Source organism: Chiloscyllium plagiosum, chromosome 33 (genome assembly GCF_004010195.1).
Source record: "Chiloscyllium plagiosum isolate BGI_BamShark_2017 chromosome 33, ASM401019v2, whole genome shotgun sequence".
Lineage (NCBI taxonomy): Eukaryota > Metazoa > Chordata > Chondrichthyes > Orectolobiformes > Hemiscylliidae > Chiloscyllium > Chiloscyllium plagiosum.
In genome coordinates this window covers 14,987,315-14,993,544 of record NC_057742.1, presented here as the reverse complement: position 1 = coordinate 14,993,544, position 6,230 = coordinate 14,987,315, and the positions used below count along the sequence as shown (strand labels likewise).

The following is a 6,230-nucleotide window of genomic DNA, read 5'->3' as shown; positions in this document are numbered from 1 at the left end:
AGGAAATCAAGGATGATAGGGATAAGGCAGGAACTGGAGTAGAAGTTATCATGAACCCACTTCTCCATCATTAATTCACCAATTTTACCTTTTGTAGAATGAATGTTCATTTCATTAATCCTTCTTTAAATATTTATTGAAATTCTAACCATCTGTATTTATATTTCTGGTTACATTTCTCTCATATTGTAATTTTCCCTCCTTACTAATGTTTTTGATCTTTGCTTTTTTTAAAAAACTACTTCATCCCTTTTTTAAGCTTGATACTCATTAACATTTCTAGTGAACTACAGATGGTATGCCCATTCCTAGAAATGTTTTATTTGTTCAAATATATTTATTCTGTATATTCTGAAATATCCCCATAAATCCAGCCACTGCATCTATATTGAATTATTCTTTAAAATAATTTGTCAATTCACTTTAGCCAGTTCAACTTCCATGTCTGTATAATTTCCTTCATTTTAATTTTAAAAAGATAGCCCTGGACATGCTCCTTTCTCTTTCAAACTGAATGTAAAATTCCACCTTGTTATGGTGTTGCTACCTAGGGCACGTTCACAGTAAGGTCATTAATTAATCCTAAATCATTGCACAATACAATGTCTGTTATAGCTTGTACTCTGCTCAGCTGTGGAACATGCTGTTCTAAGAAACTACTGTGAAAACATTTTATGAATTCATCATCTAGGCTACCATTATCCATCTGATGTTTCTAGTCAATATGGATAATAAATCTCTTGTGGTTTTTTGCCACACTTTTCTGACCAGCTTTCATTATTTCTTCCTTTATGCTTTACCCTACTGTAAGATTTAAGGTCAGTGTAATGTGCACATAAATTCCTCAATCTTCTAAACTGGCTTAGCAAATGTTGACTAATGGTCTGGTAAAGCCAATACATATTAACAGTCACTGTAAGCCAAGGTGTATTTATCCTATCCATATTAAAAACATATGAATTTTGAACTTTACCCTACCCACTCAAGTTGTCTATTTCAACATGCACCTTTGTAGAAATCAAAGATGGGTATATAGATTGCACAATAAATTCAATTTATATCAAGTGGCAAAATATGTCTGTGAAAGAAAATGTGAAAACCATGTTAATTATGAATAATAGATTGTTTTTCGTGTTTTTCTGTATAAATGGATAATTTTCTTGAAACTTTCTGGTTGGCTTGTGTAAATTCTATTAACTTCTGTGAAGGAGAGGAACAATTTTCTGTAGGAAAACATATTTAAATCCACTTTATCACAGGAATTATGCAACATCAACTTGTTAGTAATGATTAGTGAATTCCTGAGAAAAGGGTATAATGCTAAGAAATTGGTTATCCAGTTTGAATCTGCAAAACTAGCCTTCAGGGCCTCCTGGCTAAATTGGGGGAAAAAATCTCTCCATCATTTAAGCAGGAAGAATGCCCATTTATTTTTTAACAAGTAATTTTGGATTATTTTTAACAAGCAAAATTCTGTACAATGTTTTTCACCCTGATATAATGTCACACAATCACCCCAGGTGACCTTTAAAGGATAGTGCATATATTTGTACGATGTTTACACAGTAATTTAACAGGCATCTGAGCATCCAGCTGTTACAGGGTTAACATTTTCTTTCTTCTCGTTCAAAATAAATAAGGATATTAAATGTTTTAATTAGTTTACTCTATTTTAAAAATTGGTCAGGCTTAGACCGCTGTTACTGCATCTAAAATTACATGAGATGAAGTGCAATAATGTTAAAAAACACTTCAGTCTTTCCTCTCTAATTGTTTATTAGCTCAATCAATAAATTCAATGGCTTGAATGTTTTTCACCTAATAGGTATCCAAACATGTTTGCGTCAGCTTGACATGATCTTGCTTTGTTCATTGACTCTGTGAACCTAGCACAAGTCCAAAGATCACTGTTTGCGTACTATGCTGCTGGTTAGCACAGTATATAACGGATCCACACAGCACAGCAGAGAAGAGCTAATCCTGCAAAGAGATTGTGAAAGAGATTACTTTAAGTTCCCAAAGGTGCAGAGAATGGACGCTGGGATGGATCTGCTCCACAGCTCCGGGGTAGAGCTGGTGCAGTATCTACAGATGAATTACAGGGACTCCCAGAGCTGGTTCACCTTTATCTCTTTCGCCGCTGACCTGAGAAACACTTTCTTTGTTTTCTTTCCCATCTGGTTCCATCTGTGTGAAGCCGTGGGTGTCAAACTCATCTGGGTGGCTGTCATTGGAGACTGGCTCAACCTCATCTTCAAATGGTAAGTTACAGAGAAAAAGAAAAACTTCATACATTATCACCTGCAAAATCCTAAAGATAGCCTAAATGTTTCTGAGAACTGGATTTATAGAAAGGAATGACTGTTTCTATTTACACACCAGGAACAAGTTGATGCTGGTAAAAAGGTTCTCTCATTATTCACTGTTCATCTTGCTGGGATTGAGTGATCCAACATTCTAGCCTCAATGAAGTCAGTGCGATTGACTTCTTTTTTCACTGCATCAGCCCAGGGAAAGTCAGCACCACAGGCTTAGCTAGCTGAGCATTTGTGGCATCTGGAGGCTCACAGGATGGAGGGCACTACTTTTATATTTTCCTTCAAACGTCTCGTTTTGATTGAAAATACTGATTTCCCCTAAGCTGATTCAGTGAACGAAATCAAATCAACCACAAGGAAATGCATCACTACCTAGCTCTGTCCTCATCACATGTTTAAGCACAACTTGTGTCCAAGATAGTTGATTGTTTGTAGATTAGGAGCATGGCATTATATTGTCTATAATAACCAACCAAAATTTATTCAAGATTGAAGTTACAAGACAGAACTCCTCTGGCTTACTTTCTCAGTTTTACACCAACAATAGTACTGTATGTTTCTAAATTCTATTCTCATATGTCCTTTAAAGGATACTATCCCTGTTGAACTTCTTATATTCTTATCTCCCTTTAGCTGAAGGGAAATTCTTTATTCAGATGCTGGTCAGAACATATGTGCGAATTCAAAGAAATACAGGTCATACTGCTGTTTCATTAACTCAAATTCACTGTAACTCATCTGACAAATTGGGGACACTTTCTAAAGTGCAAACGTTTAAAATGTGTTTCGGCTGTAACACGATTACATCACCAACATATTAAGCGCTGTTTCTAAAGGGCGATTTTTATATAATGTGGGGTTGTTCAAGAACACAACTATCATGTAATAGAAGAACTGACTGTATAAAACCCAGAGCTAAAGTCACTGCATCATATAGCAGATGTTAAAAAAAGCAAAGGACTTGCATCAATGATCAATCAACACCCCTTGTTTTAACACATTTTAAATTTGCGAATAGTGAAAGGGTGGGTTGAGTTCTGGACCTGTTTCATTCTGCCCATTAAACAGCTGACCACAAAACTTCTCTTCCTGGTTCTCACATTAACAAATTAGAGTCATAGAGTCACACAGCATGGAAACAGACCCTTTGATCCACCTAGTCCACACTGGACCATGATCTCAAACTAAACTAGTTCCACCTGCCTGCACTTGGCCCATATCCTCCAAACCTTTCCTATTCATGAACTTATCCAAATGTCTTTTTAATATTGTAACTATACCAACATCCACCACTTCCTCTTGCAGTTCATTCCACACATGGACAACTCTCTATGTAAAAACGTTGCCCCCCTAAGTCCTTTTTAAAACTTCCTCCTCTGACGCCTTAAAAATATTCCTCCTAGTTTTGAACTCCCCCACCCTAGGGAAAAGACACTTGCTATTCACCTCATCTATGCCCCCTCATGATTTTAAAAACCTCTATAAGGTCACCCCTCAATCTCCTGCACTCCAGTGAAAGTAGACCCTGCCTATCCAGCCTATTCTTATAACTCAAACACTCCATTCACGGCAACATCCTGGTAAATCTTTTATGAACCTTCTCCAATTTAATACTATCCCTCCTACAGCAGGGCGACCAGAACTGCACACACTCCAGAAGAGACCTCACCAACATCCTGTACAACTTCAACATGACATCCCAACTCCTGTCCTCAAAGCTATTGTTATTGTTAACTCCACTCTCAGCTCAGGTACTGTCCGTCAAACCTGACATCACCCTTCTTCAAGAAAAAACAAATTAACCCTTGACCACTACATTGTTGCAAACACTGTTCTGTACTTGCTTTGGAGGCTGTTTCAAGAAAATGCACATTGCTGGGATGGATGGACTTTTACTGATTACTGTTTAGAAGAACATGAGATGGTCTTTTGAAAGATGTGGTTCTGAAGGAGTTTGACAGGAGATGTTGAAAGGATGTTTCAAACTGGAGAAGCAAAATGACCTACTCCTGCTCCTATTTCTTTTATTCCAATCTTCCTTTCCTCTTCAAAACTCTTAAATGTGCTGTCACCACAGTAATAGGACTAATGAACCCTCAGAAATCTAACTGCTTCATATGGTATAAGAAACAACCTTCAGGTCTGTTATTGGTGAAACGATGTGGGTGCATTTTGTTCAAACAGGTTTTAGGGGTGTCTAAACAGGGATCAGCAATTAACAAGACCAAGGCAACATTTTAAGATAACCTGTCCACAATCAGGACTCAGTAAACAGAATACACTGCAACCTAGAGTTTTACAATAGTTACACCTGCTGAGTTCAGCTCATTGTTCAAAATACTTCTAAAAAGCATTTCTTATCAGCATTTTCTAGATATTCCTGTGTAAATGTTTAACAAATGGTGCCTGTTATTTGGTCCTAACATGTTTTGCAGTAGTGTACCTTGGGTGTGAAAACCAGAAATTAACCTAAATATATCAATAATCTTTTTTTTATAAAAGATGCTTCTCTCTTTTTATTTCAGGATATTATTTGGACAGAGACCTTACTGGTGGGTTCATGAAACATCCTACTATGGTAACTCATCTGTTCCAGTCTTAGAACAATACCCTATCACCTGTGAAACAGGACCAGGTATTGAGAGACTCGCACACTCCCAAAAGTGTAGATCTTTTAAAAATTATGCATTGGCTTTTTAAAAAAATCATTCCTATTGACCCCAAAACTTTGGCTATTTCAGGAAGCCCATCAGGGCATGCTATGGGATCAGCTGGAGTTTGGTATGTCATGGTGACAGCATTTCTGACCAGCACACTTCAGAATAAGCAGCATCGTGTTCAGAACTGGTGAGTCTTTGAAACATTTAACCTCTTAAAACTTACAAGTTCTGAAGCAATATAAGTTTGATGGGATCCACGAGTAGGAAGAAAGCTTACAAAAACTAGATAGATTTATACCGGGGGTAAAAAAAAAAACAAGCTGGAAATGTGTTGCTGGAAAAGCGCAGCAGGTCAGGCAGCATCCAGGGAACAGGAGAATCGACGTTTCGGGCATAAAGCTTACAAAAACTAGATAGATTTATACCGGGGGTAAAAAAAAAGCTCAGGGCAGATCTTGATTTGATAGGAGAGATGTTAAAGAGTGTGGATAAATTGATCTGTGATCATATTGCTTGACAAAGATGAACTCAGTCTCAGAAAATGAATAGCTAAGTTTTTAATCCATTCATGGGATGTCACTGGCTGGACCAGCATTAATGGCCTAATTGCCCAGAATCAACCATATTGGTGTGGGTCTAGATGTGGGCCAGACCAGGAAAGGATGACAGTTTTCTTTCCTAAAAAGGAAATTAGTGAACCAACTATCAGTAATAGTTTCATGATAATTGTTTGACTCTTAATTTCAGATTTTTACTGAATTGAAATTCCACCATTTGCCATGGTGGGATTCAGCCCCAGGTCCCCAGAACTTTAACTGGGTCCCTGGATTTATAGTCTAGCAATAATAGTATGAGGTCTTTGCATAATTATTTTATGTAGCATTTAGTGGACTTATAAAGCAAACTTCACAGGAGATATATAGTGTCTATTAATCCAAGATGGGTCTTGTGAGGAATTTGCCTGATAACGCAATTCACATTTAAGACATTGGGAAAGAAATGAATAAATCTTAAAGTATAAATTCAAGGCAATTTCAAACTTTGGAATACGTAAATGCTTTTAAAAATTATATGTAAAGTTTTGTTGCAATAAACCTAAATATTAAAAGAAGTATTTATCAGGGAGTCAATAGTAATTTTTCACCCTTTTATTTCTATATGCAATCTGTCAGGATTTGATTTGGTTATGGTAACTATAAAGTAAGACAAATTAAAATGACCAACTCTGTTAAACAAATTGAGAGTCCTTGGC

The 6,230-nt window shown here is 36.8% G+C and overlaps 1 pseudogene; it reads left to right on the top strand.

Annotated features, from left to right (window-relative positions):
* Positions 1-1,963: 1,963 nt before the first annotated feature.
* The window catches only part of LOC122539869, a 6,767-nt pseudogene continuing 2,500 nt past the window's right edge, over positions 1,964-6,230 (top strand).